General features: G+C 52.7%; 1 pseudogene; it reads left to right on the top strand.

Moving 5' to 3' along the window:
• The first annotated feature begins 260 nt into the window (after window positions 1-260).
• Window positions 261-10,163, top strand: LOC118924404 (zinc finger protein 541-like; annotated as a pseudogene).
• Window positions 10,164-15,663: the final 5,500 nt, after the last annotated feature.

Genomic DNA, 15,663 nt, shown 5'->3' with positions numbered 1-15,663 from the left:
CCGCCACAGCAACCTGGTTCTTAGAATCCTTCCAGGCCACAACTGACCACAGTTGGGCCACTGACTGGACACTGTCTGGCAGCGTGGCCAGACCAGGGTCCTTTCTCTCCCCACTCTCTGGTCTAAGCCTTGTTTTCTCTGCGAGATAAGGTGCTAGAGGTGCAGAAAGGGTTCCCAGGCCTCCCTTCCCAAGCCTCCTGCGGTTCTAAGAGGCGGGGGGCGCTTCAGCCCAGCTCTTCCATGTCCCCAGGTGTCTCTAACCTGGGCTTTCTCCTTCTGTTTGTTTAGACCTGAGGCTGGGCAAGCTTCAGGTGCCTAGAGAGGCTGACGAAGGAGGCAGGGCCACCTCCGGGCGCCCGAGGAAAGGGAAGTGGCACCCCACTTCACCTGAGAGCCCGCTTCTGGACTGCAGCCTCCCGGGAAGGTGTTGAGCAGCGCCAGCTCCCGGAGCAAGCACTACCTGACGCACAGCCAGGAACGGACACATGTTTGAGGAATCTGCAGCAAGGCCTTGAAGCGCCACAACCAACTGTATATAGGAGTCTGGTCACCAACGTCTGTGCAGGGGCCTGGGGGTAGGGGGCGAGTTCCTAGGTCGTTCTCATCACCTCCCAGATGAGCCCCTGTTGGTGTTGGGTCCCTGTGACCCGTGCTTAGACGCAGACTCCGTGTCTGGGGACAGGCCTGACACTGCCCCGAACAGGTCACCCTTCCCGTCTCCCAAAGTATCACCAGTGAGAAAATCACTGCCTTGATTTGCAGATGGGACCTCCCGAGGCGATTCTGTCATGGAGGGAATCGGGTTCACTTTATAGAGAAATATTTGGAGACAGTGGCAGGTGCCTGAGGAGAACCAGCCCGTGTTTATATGAGGCCCATGTACCAGGACTCCACAGGGCATGAGAGATGCCAAAATACCTGTGTCTAGAACGGGCAACGGAGCATTAACTCTTCTTTGTCTTTTTGAACTTCTTTTTTTTTTTTTTTTAACTCTTGGTTTTAAAAGAAAGCGCATTTAGAGTCTGGAGCAGAATTCCTTTTGTTCCTAATGTCTCTTAAATGATAAGCTTTTCTTGATAGTGAGGAAGGACAGACAGACCTCCTCAAACCAAGAGACTGGCAAGTGGGAGACGGCAGTCCATCGCGTTTTATATGCTCCTGCCCTTCCCACGGGGCTTTGACTGACCCCCCTTCTGACTCATCCTCTCGCCAAGCCCCCCCCCCGGGAAAGGCAGCGATTTGCCCACGTCACAGACCGGTTAACAGGGGAGCTGGAGATTGGGTCTCTGCCACTCTCCTCCAATGGAGGCCAGGGCCGCCCTTTGGGGAAGGGCTCTGTCATTTATCAGACACGCCCCGTGTGCCGCATTATTAAGACTGTCCAGAGTAGGGTGTTGGGAATGCGGAGGGTGATTTACTCATCTGTTTAGGTTATTAATGTAGATACAAGAATGACATAAACATAGTGCCTGTTTGTATTCATTTCTATTATAGGAGGCACATTTAGGTGTTTTCTAGAAAGTTCTGATTGGGCATCTGTAAATTGTATTTTTCCCTATGGGGGGTTTCAGGCAGCTGTCTCCCTATAGGAATTCTATGGGAGGGGAAAGACTCCTTTGTTAAAGACAGGATCCTCCCCATGTGCTTTTCCTCAAACGTATTCCGCAAAACGTGGTTCTTGAGGGCACTAAGAGGAACTATTGCAGAAAACAGTTCTGTGGGCAAGTATGTTTCAGAGACATGGAGGGTTAGACAGATGACCAGCTATCTATCTACCTGCTATGTGGCTGTTACACTTGCTCCCCCTGAACCCCCAAGAAGCACATGGTGCTCTGTCGGGACTGACTTGCCAGGGGAGCCCACGTCCTCGGGGAACCACTCAGGAGGGCTGGCGTTCCTGGGGAACCCATTCTGGGGAACTCTGGCCTGGCTTCTGGTGATTTTTCTCTCGGATAAGGGGTTTCCTTAACGGTGAGGGGGAGGGGCAACCTTCCAGGTGATTTGACCGTAGCCAGGGTCTGAGTGCAGGTTCTGAACCGTGGTTCTGAGCTCCTCTGCCCCTTGGGAGCACTGTGGGGGGAGTCAGGCTCAGGACCCTGCAGTGGGAGGCTGAGCCCCAGTGCCCTCTGACTCGCTTCTCATGTGTGACTGCAGGACTGGGCACATGCTCCCCCACCAGAAGACCAAGCCCTTTGCGTGCATGGAGCAGGGCTGCAGCAAGAGCTACTGTGATGACCGCTCCCTGCACCGGCACTACGAGGTCGAGCATGGCTTGTGTGTCCTGAAGGAGGCCCCCCCTGGGGAAGAAGACTGTGGGGACTCTTCTCCTGCCCACAAGGTGGCCGGACAGCCTGCTGCAGATGGCCTGCGGTCCCTGGTGCCTCCAGAAGCCAGGTCCCCAGGCTCCCTTTTGCCCAACCAAGACCTCCTGTGCTCTACTGTGAGCGGCATGGTCCACCAGGAGATCTCTTCTCCTGGCCCGATCCTGGCCGGGCCCTCAGATGACAGGGAAGGGAAAAACACAGCCTGCCCCTGCCCACCCTCACTGGGGCCCTACCCCTGCACCCCAGCGGCCCCAGGGACCCTGGGCACTGATGTTCCCGAGGAGTGTCATCCCCTGTGGAAGGAGCCCACTGCTGGGTTCACAGCCACTCACTCCAGGGTAGCAGAGGATGGTGGTCCCGACCCAGCTGAGTCGGAGCGGCCGCCCCAGCGACTACCCACCCTGGAGAGCGGGCAGGAGGGTGGAACCCTGCCGGCCGGCCTGCCTCTGATCCAAGGCCAGGCAGCACCTGCCAGCACCCAGCCTTCAAACCACGACTTCCAGTGGCTCCAGAACCTGCCAGGCTGCCCCGAGAGCAAAGGGGACGATGTGTTTGCCATCCAGAAGCCCACTTCAGTGTCCCCTCAGGAGGGCTCCGAGTCTGGGCCCAGGCCCAGCAGCACCTCCCTGACGGGGGAGCCCTCGCCCAGCGGTGGCCACAGTTTGGAGGATGTGCTGCCCCTCCCCCCCGCACTCCTGAAGGCACCTGGGGAGGCCTCAGGCGGCCCTGGATATGCCCGCGAGGAAGGGGACACCAGGGCTTCCAAGGAGAGCGATTCTGACAGCAACTCCTGCTCACAACAGCACGTGCAGGAGCCCGCGCTCCAGGAGGCCCTGAAGCCGAGCGGGCTGTCATCTGACGCCACGCCGCTCTCCGGGCAGGTGTTCCTGAAGTCGCAGGAGTGTCTGGTGAGTCAAGAGCAGATGCAGGTGTTCCAGATGATCGCCAAGTCCCAGCGGATCATCTCTGGCCCCCAGGTGGCTGTGGCCTCCTCCCAGCATGCTGTGCCTGAGGGCAAGCAGGCTGCGCTGAAGCCACTGCAGGGGCCACGGCCACACCAGCCCCCACCACTGGCACCCACAGTTCACTCTTTCCATCCTGGCCCTGGAAACCCAGAGGCAGAGGGATCCCCGCCCCACAAAGGAAAAACCATGCCGCCTACCCCAGGGAGGCCTTGCCCGGCAGCAATAGACGGGACACAAAGGGAGGACCAAAAGTGGCCCCTGCACCATGGCAAACCCCTGGGAACCCAGACGTCTCCTCTCTGGCCACACAGCTGAGATCCACAAAAGGGTCCTTAGACCTGGGGGACATCCTCCCCACAGGGGGCCCACGGCAGACCCAGCTAGGTGGGGACGACCCTGCTGGAGCCCAGCTCCCAGGGAAGCAGGCCCAGGCAGAGAGTGGCCTGGCCTCGGGGGCCATGAAAGGTGCAAAGGGCCTGGCCTGCTCCCGGCGCAGAGGTCACAGGCTCATCCCTGGTGACCCGCAGGACAAACGTTTCTCGGACTTCCAGAAGGGGAAGGTGAAAATGGATATGCGCTGTGAGGCCTCTCCCAGCAAGGTGGCCATGGCCTCCTTCTCGTTGGCAGGTACTTCGGTGAACCGCCCACAAGACTCAAAGTCCAACCTGATGATATCCAGCAGGATCCAGGTACCTGACTTTATGCTGTGAGATGACAGTCTCACTTATCACTTGTTTCTGAATTTATGAGTCATCCAGGCATTTTATTTAGTGCCTGTGCGTCCTCAGACCTAGTTTCACAGAGGCAAAGTGAAGGTCCTGACAGATTGTGGCCTCCCCACCAACCTCCCCGCAAAAACGCCAGGATGAAGGCTTTGCAGAGTCGCTGGGGCACCCCGTGTCACCTTTCCTCACTGAGTTTTTTCTGCCTGCTTTCCTCTTGCCCTTCTCTTCCTTCTGGGTTTGCCCCTCAAACTCTTCAGAGGATATAAACAGAGAGTTCCTTCCTTCCCCCTCAGTGTTCCTGCATGAGATGCCATCTCTGGCTGTGGGGCACGGGTGCCCACATGTGTCAGCACTTGTGCAGCATTAGCCTGGTTCTTCCCCAGGTGGTGGCCACGAGGACCTGGGCCCCAGGCGGTCAGCCCCTTCTCTTTGTGATGTGCTCGGGTCTAGCACCTGACAGCTACAACCTTTTTTTAAAAAAAAAAGTAGCTTTAATATTCACATGCCATCTAATTGACCATTTTAAATCACATCGTCTGGTGATTTTTAGTATATTCATATAGTTGAAATCATACACTGTGGCCTTTCGGGTCTGCCTTCTTCCACTCAGCATGTTTCCAAGTTCCCTCATGCTGTAGCGTACGCCAGGGCTTCGCTCCTCTTTATGGCTGAGTAATACTCCATTGTGTGGATACATTGCATTTTGTTTATTTATTCATCTGTTGATGGCCATTTGGGTGGTTTCCACTTCTTGACCATCGTGAATAGTGCTTCTGTGAGCATTTGTACAAGTTTTGGGGGGACATACATTTTCATTTCTCTTGGAAATGACCTGGGGGTGGGATTATTAGTTCATGGGGTAGCTCTGTGTTTAAGCATCTGAGAAGCTGCCAGGTTTTCCAAAGCAGTTGCGCCCTTTCACATCCCCATCCACGGTGGACGAGGGCTCCGGTTTCTCCACTTGCTATTGTCCAATGTTTTTTTTTACCATAGCCATTCTAGTGGGTGTGAGGTGCTGCCTCATCACGGTCTCACTCACATGGCTCTAACGGCTGATGGTGCTGAGCATCTTTTCACGTGCTTATTGGCCATTCATATGTCTTCTTCGGTTTGGTGTCTGTTCATATCCTTTGCCCATTTTTGAACTGGGTTATTTGACTTTTGTTGAGCTGCAAGAGTTCTTTCTGTATTGTACATACAAGGCCTTTATGAGATGTATAACGTGTAATGACTTTCTCCCATTCTGTGGGTTCTTACTTTCTTGATGGTGTCCCTTGATGCAGAGAAGTTTTAAGTTTTGATAAGTCCAGTTTGCTCTCTTTCTGTGTCATCCAAGAAAGCATGGCCTAATCCAAGGTCACGGAGCCACACCTGTGTTTTCTTCTCGGCACCTTGTAGTTTTAGTCCTTGCATCTGCCTCATTTTTGATATGTCAGCTCAGATGTATTTTCATCTTCAGGGAGGAAATACCTACCGGCTCCCCGATCCAGTGAAGGAGGAGAGCACGGCAGGCGGATGGTAAGTTCAGAAGCCCCTCCCTGCCGGGCCTGGGGGCTCAGCCCCTCGGAAGTCCTCTGGGGGCTTTAATGTGCTGGCCTTGGGCGAGTGAGCTCTGGATGCTTCAGCCATGAAGAGTGCCCGCCAGGCCACGAAGGAAGGGGGTATCGTCTCCATTTCTGGGGATTCATCGAGAGTTGTCAGTGGATCAGACTTGAAAGAAAAAAAAGAAAAAAAAAAAGAAAATGCAGGGGTGGAGTCCCCTTCCCCTGTTCTACCCTCCAGCCGTGTCTCTCCACAGTAACCAGCAACATGGAGGCCCTGCAGACTGGGCAGAGCCAAGGAGCACATATGTCTGCAAGAATTGCAGCCAGATGTTTCATACAGAGGCAGGGCTGACCAGCCATATGTGTTTTCCCAATGATAACTGTCTGTCACCTCGAGGGAACCAGGACCAGCAGGTAAAGGGGTGCACGCAGTACGTTCTGTGATCGCAGGGCACAGACAGGCTTTGCGTGAGGGAGTCAGTGGCTGGGGGTCATTGTCCCAGGATGGAGGTTTCCCCCCGGGGAAGCCCTGCAGGTTCCATGGCCCTTCCCGTTTGGGTTTACACTGGTGAGCGAGACAAAATCCTTCTCTCTGGTGCTTACATTTTAATTTTAGGACAGTCAAAGGGAAATCTGTTTTCAAAAATTGTTAGTGGTTAGTGCTATGAAGAAAATACAATGGGGCGTGGCACAGGCAGGGCTCCTACAAATGGCAGTCCTTGACGAAGGAAGGAGCTGGTGCCGGAATAAATCCACACACTGCTTCCTTCGTCGAGAAAACCCTACTGAGGAAAACCCCAGCTGCACTCAGCAGTATGCGCAGTGACGGAGCCGGTACGTCCACTGCAGTTCACAGGCCGCGGCCAGTCCACGGCCCCACCACGCGCTGAGTAGCCCTGGGGTGACGGAGCCTTTAGGGGGACCTGTCAGTGCTTTTCAAATGAATGAAGGGATGAAGGCAGGCCTCCACCTCACCTTCCCTCCCTCAGAAAGTAGCCTGCTTTCCTTCCTGCTTCAGGTGGCGCTAGAGACCCTCTCACTGAGCGGACCCCAGAAGCCACCAACTCACCCGCTGGCTGAATATCACTACGCAGGTACTGGAGCGAGGCTGCGGGGGTGGGTGTGCCCGGCTAGTACCCGGGAGCCAGTCGGTCTCGGTGGCAGGCTCTGCTTGTGCCCCTGGGCGTGCTCTTGGGGCCCTCCTTCTCCTGCCTTTCCAGAAGGGCCTTTCCTCTCCAGGGGACCTCAGGGGTGCCTCTCTCTCCTGACTGGGTCCTCCCTTCCCCCTTCCAGGGGTTCCCTCACGGGCTGTGCCCAGCCAGGAAAGAGATCCCCTGGCCAGGGAGAGGTGCAGGCGGGCTCAGATGCAGTGGCTGGGCACCCCAGCCTGGGAGTCAGGCAACTGGGGGTCCCTGCCTCCCGTTGGCAAGTCTCTTAACCAATGGACGCCTTGTTATTGCATCTGTAAAGTGGGGATAGTATTGGTCCCAACCTGCTAAGGTTTTTCTAAGGATTCTTTGAGATAAAACAGAATTCTTGGCACATAATTGGTACTCGGTGACGACAGCTTTAAAAAGGGCAGGCTGCATTTACGCCATGGCTGCAGCCGCAGAACCGTCCTTTTCCCTCCTGTTTCCCCCGATAGGTTCAGCCTTCTGGACCCCCATGGAGAAGGAGCTCTTTCATAAAGGATTCTGTGTTTACAAGAGAAACTTTTCCTTGATACAAAAGATGGTAAGGTGTACGTGGGTGGGCTGGTGTAGGCAAGGCCTCCTCTCACACCGCTGAGCCGAGCCAGAGCTGGAGGGCCTATCGGGGTGACACGCTGTTCACAGTGTAAACTGCTTGTAGTTTATAAAGCCATTGATGGGAACACCTCCAGGCAGTACAGAAATGCCATCCCGTGCTCAAAGCCCTCCGCACCCATCCCCGTCGTCCTACTTCTGAATGATGACCTCTGACTTCGGTTGGGCCCCTCAGGCATTTCTTTGCCCGTACAGATCTTATGTGCATATACATATGTACAAATACATAAATACATATATTTAGAAAGGATGCGAACATACTACACTTAATGTCTGCTGTTTTTTGTTCTTTTAACTTGATATACACAAAACTGCACGTAACCAAAATGTAGGATTCGATGTTTTGACATATACCTGCAAAACCATCACCATGATCAAGATAAGAAACACATTCATCACCCCCAAAAGTTTCTTCCTGCCCCCGTGGTAAATCCCTTTTTCCTACCACCCCTGTCCCTAATCACCTCCTTATCTTCTTTCTGTCACTATAAGTTAGTTTGCATTTTCCAGTGTTTTCTATCAATCCTGCAGCAGGTGCACTGCTTGTCTGCCTTGTGTGGCTTCTTACACTCAGCATCACTATTTTGAGGTCCATCCATGTTATTGTGTGGACCCTTTTTCTTGCTGAGGAGTATTCCATTGTGTGGATGTAACACAGTCGGTTTAATCATTCCCCTATTGAGGGACATCTGCGTGGTGTCCACGTATCTGCAATTATAAATAAAGCTTCTGTGAACATTCACGTTCAAATCTCTACATGACCAAGTAGTGTTGGTGGCAGGGAGGGCGGTAAATACTTAGGAAAGGAATGAGTGGCTCACATGATAGGTGTACATTGAACTTTTTCAAGAAGGCGCCTTTTCATCTACTTCTTCCAGGCGGTTCTTTACCCAGTTTTGGGCCACCTCATGTGCACACGCTGGTCAGCACATTGCTGACTGCTCAACGGGAGCGCCCCCCAGATCTCTGGAAGTTTCCTCTGAGCAGCTCTCTTCCCTGTCCTGCCTTGTCCCGTGAACTCTCACTGCCTTGTTCTCCCAGGAACCCCCCTCCCATCTCAGCTCAGGAAGCCCACCGGGCTCTGCCCGGACCCCTCTCCCCAGGCCGTGGCCTGGAAACTCTCTCAGGGTGTAGTGTGTAGGGACAGTGGGGGTTATTTTCTGTCTCTCAGAAAGACTTGTTCTTGGCTTGCCTAGCGTCTTCCGAAACATCATTTCAGACATTTTGACTGTTTCTTCTCATTGTTTTGAATGGGAAGGTCAGAGTAGCTCCTGCTGCTTCATCTTGTTTGGAAGCAGAAGTCCAACTTCTTTCTTTTTTTCTTCTAACATGGTGATAATTCTTAGGCAGAGGATTTACTACTCTAGCTCCGAGTCTTTGAAGATATACAGAGTTGGAAAAATTTCACATGGAGAAAGTATTTTCTGAAGGGAGCCCCACATCTTAAATGGCCAATTTAATTTTCCTGAGAACTTGTCTTCCTAGAGCAATTAAACTTTCCTGTTCTGCTTTGTTTTTACAGAAGTTATTATTAATGGGGTCCATTCTTAGTGGGGGGAGAGCACATGGTGGGGTCTGAATGCCCGAGGATCCGACTGTGCCCTCAAAACCCCCCGCTCCTCTCGTGGGCCTCCTACCTCTGCACTGCAGGGCGCTGCCTGGCTGTTGCAAAGGCTTTGTGGTACCTGCTGATGGGAGTCCCAGCTGGTAAATTCACAGCCATTAGGCCTGACGTCACAGTGGGCGCCTGTGTAGGGAGCCCTCGTGTACACCTTCCCGTAGGGAAGGCCTCCCGGGATTGACTTGGGGCTCAGAGAGCGTGCAGAGCTTGCACGGTGCTGGCTACGGCGGCGTCACCCTGGGCCCCTCATCAGCAGCAGGACTCTGTGCTGCTGTGCTCCTTGTAGCCCAGGGGCGTGCCAGGCCAGAGGGAGAGGCATTCCAGGAGAGCTTTCAGGAAGTGCCTAGCCCCACGGCGAGGGGGCGTGTGGGGCAGTGCCCAAAGCCCGCTGCTGTTTTCTTTCACCAGGTCCGGACAAAGACTGTGGCCCAGTGTGTACAGTATTACTATGGCTGGAAAAAGAGGGTCCGGTTTACTACCTCTTCTTGGGCCCCAGGAATGGACAAGAGGGTCAAAAGGAAGCTGGCCGAGGCAGACCCAACAGAAACAAAGGTAGGGGATTCTGGGGCAAGGGGGTCTCACTGCAGTTCAGTGCTGGTCTGAAGAGCCACTGACCACCCAGGTCGGGGTGGGGAAGGGGGCCCCTACAGGGGAAAGCATCTCCCTCAGAAGGTGGAAGGTCGGCACCCTGATGTCATTTCTGCCCCTTCTGCAGGCCACGTGCAGCCCTCAGAAGAGACGCCACCACCATCCAACCCTTGAGTTGAAGACAGAGACGGAGAGTGGCAGGGGAGACTCCGTCATCACCGCGAGCCCAAGTGCTGCTCCCAAGCGGACCCCTGAGCCTCCGGGGCGCATCCAGGGCCAAGGCCCTTTTCCCTGTGGGGAGTGTGAGAGGTGGGCACCAGCCCTGTCCCCAGACGCACTCGCACAGCCTGCCCTCTGTCCCCGTGGCCCTCAGCCCACCTTCCCCCTGCTCTGACCTGTGTCCTCTGCTGACTCTGCAGGGTGTTTGACAAGATGTGGACTCGCTATGCCCACATGAAGCGGCACCGGCTTCAGGACCCCGAGGAAACAGCCATCGGGGAGGAGCGGCCAGCGAAGGCCTTTAAGGTGGGAGAGGAGGAGGAGGAGGAGGAAGGGGAGATGGGGGCTGACATGGGCCCCTTGCAGGGCTGATTGGGGCCGTGAGCCGGGGCCAGGCAGCACATCACTGGGATGAGGACCTCGGGCCCCGTCACCTCTCCCATCAGCCTCCCCGAGGTGTTCAGGTCATCCCTCTGCCTGCACCCCCACCTCCCCTGCCCCCCACTGACCAGCCCAGCTTGCGGAATAGCTGGCATCAGCCAACAACAGGCATGAGAAGCGCCATCAGCGGACACTGTGGCATCCTCGTCAGCTGGTGCCAGAGGCCCCGGTCCCTTTACGTGTGCCCTGTGCCTTCATACCATAGTCTTGTAATGACTTGGCTCACTGTTATTTTCTTTTGTCCATCTGTAAACGCTATTAAATTTTGTTCTGAAGCAGGTGTCTTCTGGCTTCTCTGGCCTGTTGAGCCAGCAAAGGCTTTAGGGCACCTGCCACTCGCCAGGGCACCTGCCACTCGCCAGCGCCCCAGAAACGCATGAGCTGAGTCTCCGCCCTGGAGGGGCCGCGTCCTCATGCATTCCAGGAGCGGCCCTGAGGCGCCTGCCGCAGTGTGTCCGCGCCCGGTCCATGCAGCGGGCCCACAGCGACCCAGGAGGGACCCGGGTGCTCCCCTCAGGAGCTCACATTTTAGGAGCAGGAGAGCAGCAGGAATAAATAAGCAAAGACGTGACTTTAGCTCCTGCTCTCGGCCATAAGGACAGAAGAGTCAGCAGCGTAGTGACAAGCAGTCAGGACATGACGGGGGTTCCAGTGTGTCCGGGGTGAAGTCAGGGTCTCCCAGCAGCGGCCAGCTCAGCATGCGGATCGCAGCAGGGACGAGGATCACCTCCTCCTGCCCCGAGGTCCAAACCAGAGGGCACAGGAAAGAGCACGTTCCTCCCTCCTTCCTCGTGTCCCTTTTTAAGAGCGGGGAGAGCTTGTAACGGTCTCCAGAAGAATGCCTCTGGGTCCCGTTGGTCAGGGCTGGGGCCCATGCTTTTTCTAAACTGATCCCTGGCAGTAGGAAGGGCAACATATCCAATATAACCAATAATACTGCAGCATCTTGGATGCTAATGGGGAACTCCACTTGGTGTTGCAAGCATCTGGTGACGTATGTAATTACTGGGTCACTGTGTTGGACATTTGAAACTAATATAATAGTGCATATCAATTTTATTCCATTTAAATTTTTTTTAAAGACTATAAAAGCAATACTTGTTTTGGACATTACATAAGCAAGAAATAAACTACTGTCATACTTGAGCCATTGAAGGGTCGGCTTGTTTTAGAGATTGCTCTGACAGCTAGTATTAACCAGAATACCCGGCAATACCTGCCACGATCCTGTGTCCCCACCAGATGTCAGGAGTACTGAGGAAGGACACTCCATGTACACTGTGGGAAATATTTTCCAGGCAAAGCTAAAAAAGAATTTAAAAGCAGGTATTATCAATGAAACTTCAGGCTCTTGATTCATAAAATGCACTATTTATTTTGATTTGGCCAGGGTTCGAGCTCTCACTAACAGTTTTTTTTTTTTATTTTGTTTGGTTCTTTTTTTAAAGAATAACTTTTACAATAACTACTCTAGATAACAATAGTAAGAAGAAATTAGAAAAGATTCTGACAAGGTGGAGGGAATCAGAGCAATGATCCTTGCTGGTTACCCTGTGCATTTACATACATGCCCGTAGGCTCAGATCCTCAGCACTGGTTAAAAACTAATAAAACAATATACATCTTAACTATGCCTGTATCACTTTCACAAGGTAGAAGTCTCCATTAAGGATTCTTTAAAGTTCTATTCTGAAAGTTGCCAAATCTAATTCAAAAATTAGTTTATATTTATTTACATAATTATGTAAAATCAGTGGTGCCACATAAGATTCTACTCACCCAATTTAAATGTGTCCCATTTTGCACTACATTAAAGTTATTATATATTTTTACCATATTAAATATATTTGAATATGAGTTGGTCTGACAATTTAACCTTAATATATTCTCATAGGATGCATAATAATAGCATAAGTAGTATTATAAAGAGCATCTTCTATTAGAATACATTATATTTGTATTGTATTAGTTGTTTTCATAACTACCATCCCTGCAGCTCTAGTTCATCAGTGCCCTAAAGCGCGGTGTTTGTGACCCGTATCTAAGCCACCCACATCTCTCACATTACATCCTGTGCTGTGCACAATAGCATATGATGAACGAGTAAATACATAGGACAAATAATTTTCCAGGGACCCATTTGGATTTTCATTCATCTCTTTTTAGAAGTTGAGGAGCCCCTCTTCCCTTTTAACTCGCACACTTGGTCTTGGATGCACACTGTCAAGGTGGGACCTGTGGCCAGGGCAGTCACAGCAAGCGACCTCCAAGAGGGGTGCCCAGCATCTATATATGGAGGTCAATGCTGAGTGCCAGATCACATGTTAAAAGTAGTCAACCGAATTAGGTGCATTTCGGCTTGATAGCCAGTACCCCCCTTTTAGCCATTCCCCTACGCCCAGCTGCATTCTGGTTTGATATACACCGCAGCACACTCTGTGTTCAAGGAGACTCTCCTACCCCAGGGAACAGTGTTCTCTCTAACCGGAAAGACCGTCACAGTATGGACGTGGGTCACCACTCAGATGCTTTCTCATAAATACAAATATGTTCCAGGTATCTGAAGATGAGGCTGGACGAGCTTCCAGGGAAACCCGTCAGCCCATAGAGGGGGATGATGGACAGCGCTCTCAGGGACACCTGTCCACATAAGGGACGTGGACACAGAGAAATGACTGGCCCACACTCACACACAGGTTATAGGTTTGAGTGGAATCAGATGGAACCTCAGCTTACAGGTGACATGCCGCTACCAGGACTCACTGGGGAAGCCTCATGGGAATGGACGTAGGGTCTGACATTTCCAAGACCTGAAGGAAGACTTGGAAAACTACTCTCTGTTTAAAAAAAGCAGAAACCTACAACTTCTAATAACTTTTTAATAACTGCAGGAGCTTCAAAACTTCCCATCTGGGTATGCATTGCTCAGAAAACCCCCAAACTTCTTACTAAATAAAAATGTGGGCAGTGCCTAAAGAAATTGGCATAGGAATGATGGAGACTTTCTGACAACTCACAATGAACCACGGATACTATTTGTTTCATTTTCCAGGAGGAACATCACAGTGAGACAATCTGTGAATTAACAGCTTGATTTACTTTAGACGTTCATGAAGAAGCCTGGAACATCAATAAGGCATAAGTCTTCCTAAATGCACATCTGTGGCAAAGGCAATATGCTCCCTAAATATTCTACCTGCTCCCCCACATTCCCCAGCCTGGGCAGTTAGGTTGGGCCATATGACAGTTCTGACCAGTAAGCTGTGGGCAGAAGTGACTCGGGTCACTTTTAGGCAAAGGATGGGAGAGCTGGTACGTGACCTTCTGGCTGTGTCCTTTCCTGTTGGGATGACGGAGGGGACCGTGACTTGCAGATGCTGCAGCTACAAGATGTGAAAAGCTGCTGCCCTCAGTCTGGCTCCCTGAATGGCTGTGTGGGGCACACCAACACTGCCAACTCTTGCTGGGCACGGACAGTGAAGAAGAAACAAGCCTTTGTGTGTCAGCCACACACAGAGATGGAAGGTGGGGCTATTCAGTCCCTGAAGCATATCTTAAATAAAATTGTATCTGAAGTTCAAAAACCTCAAAATTCTCACCCACCCAGCTTCACAGGCTCCAGATGCTGCGCTTCTGAAGCGTCCTCCCACGCTGAGAGCCGGGCAGGGCGCTCCGCAGGGATCGGCCCCACCTCGGCGTGCTGGCAACCTGGCACGGCCCCGCACCGGCCACGGAAGGCAAAGCGGAACCGCAGTCTGGCCCGGGTCTTGGCGGGATGCCCCGTAATTCCTCCCGAAGTGAAGGGAGATGAGCGGCCCTGTGGGCAGCTGCCAAGCAGCCGTTTCTCATCTATGTTCCCTCATCTGGGGGGGGGGGGGCTGCCACAAGAACGTTTCCCATGCGCCACCCGCGTGTGGGTGAGCACCGCATTTCCACCTCCCTCCCTCCCCCGCAGGGCACAGCTGCAGGCTTCTGTGTCTGTCAGACTACTTGGCTGTAACTGGGGGACGGCTCCCCCAGCACAGTGACCCCCGCCCAGGCCACCTGCCGGCTGCTCCCTGTGCTTCAGGCTCACTGTGTGTGGGGGGCTAAGGAGGTGGGGACCTGCTGCCCTGCTGGCCTGACGTCTGCTGTCTGTGTAAGTGATACACGTGTGAATCCCCCTGGACTCCTGTCTCCTCGGCGGCCAAGTGCCTGAGGCGTGGGCATCCAGGCGGGCAGCTGTGCTCCTAGTCACGTCCCCCGACCTGCTGCTGGGGATGCTTGGCCTCTGACCACAGTGCAGGGCCTTCACGATGACCACCAGCTGTTCAGCCTCGGACGGGTTTGTGCTGGGACACCTCTCTCCCGCTCGGAGAATGAAGTGGGGCTCCAAGCAGGCCGGCCTTCTGATGGGACGTGGAAGAGCAGATGAGCCAGGTCGATTTCCCTTCCTTTCAATGTCTTCGACGCTTTAATAAAGTTAGCAAAGTTAGAAGGCTCCAGCAAGGAGCCCAGTTCGGCCACACGGGGTGACATTCTGTGTCTGACATGTGCTGACTGGTGCAACAGTAAGAGAATGCCAAGGCCCTGCCTAACACTCAGCGGGATGGTGTGTGGCATTTACTACTTTGCCATTCCCATGACCCAAAAACGTGTATCACAAGGATGAATCATTTCTTCCAAATCAATCAATGGTGATGCTGACACTAACTTGCCTGAACATTAATAAACATGAATGGTACACAAATTCATTTACTAACTGGTAGCCATCAGGAACTGTGTGAGACAGAGGGTTTACAGAGATAAATAGCACTCCATCTTTGGATGTAAACCAAGAGTTCTCCAAGATGGGCAACGTTTCCGACTTGGCAGCGAGATCCCGAAACATACTCTGGTTTACAGGCTTGTGGATGTGAGATGACTTATAGGCATCTCTGTGGCAGGTGAACCGTCTGTGCTTGTTACAAAGGGCAGGCCCACAGAGCCATCTCCGTCGCAATCACACAGCAAGGCCATGCCCTATGGACCCCCAAGAACGGCGGCGGGATTTTGCTTCTCTCAAGTTTACAAATATCCTAGTGAGAGTCAAAACCAACAGGACAAATTTTGATGGTTGCCAGGGAGAGATTTTCTCAGAAAGAGAAAGGGGAACAAATGCCTCATATTATTTCTGAAAGGAAGACATCATTTCTTTATAGGACTTGGAAATATGTTGCTCTAAAGATGATTTTGAGCAAAGACTGGTGAGTAGAAATCTGTGCTTTTTCAAAGTCATGAATTCTTTTTAAGTAATATTTCGGTATCTAATGAGAAAAACCAGAAAATGTTACCGGTACACAAATGATTGATGACTCAAGGCCCAACCCCCCACTGCCTCTCACCGCCCTTTGGAAAAGCCCTTGGCACCTATCGGGGGCGCCCACCTGCCTCTACCCTAGAGCCCCCGTCT

Source organism: Manis pentadactyla (genome assembly GCF_030020395.1).
Source record: "Manis pentadactyla isolate mManPen7 chromosome 15 unlocalized genomic scaffold, mManPen7.hap1 SUPER_15_unloc_1, whole genome shotgun sequence".
NCBI lineage: Eukaryota > Metazoa > Chordata > Mammalia > Pholidota > Manidae > Manis > Manis pentadactyla.
Note: the sequence above shows the minus strand (reverse complement) of the source record. Positions and strands in the feature narration are given on the sequence as shown.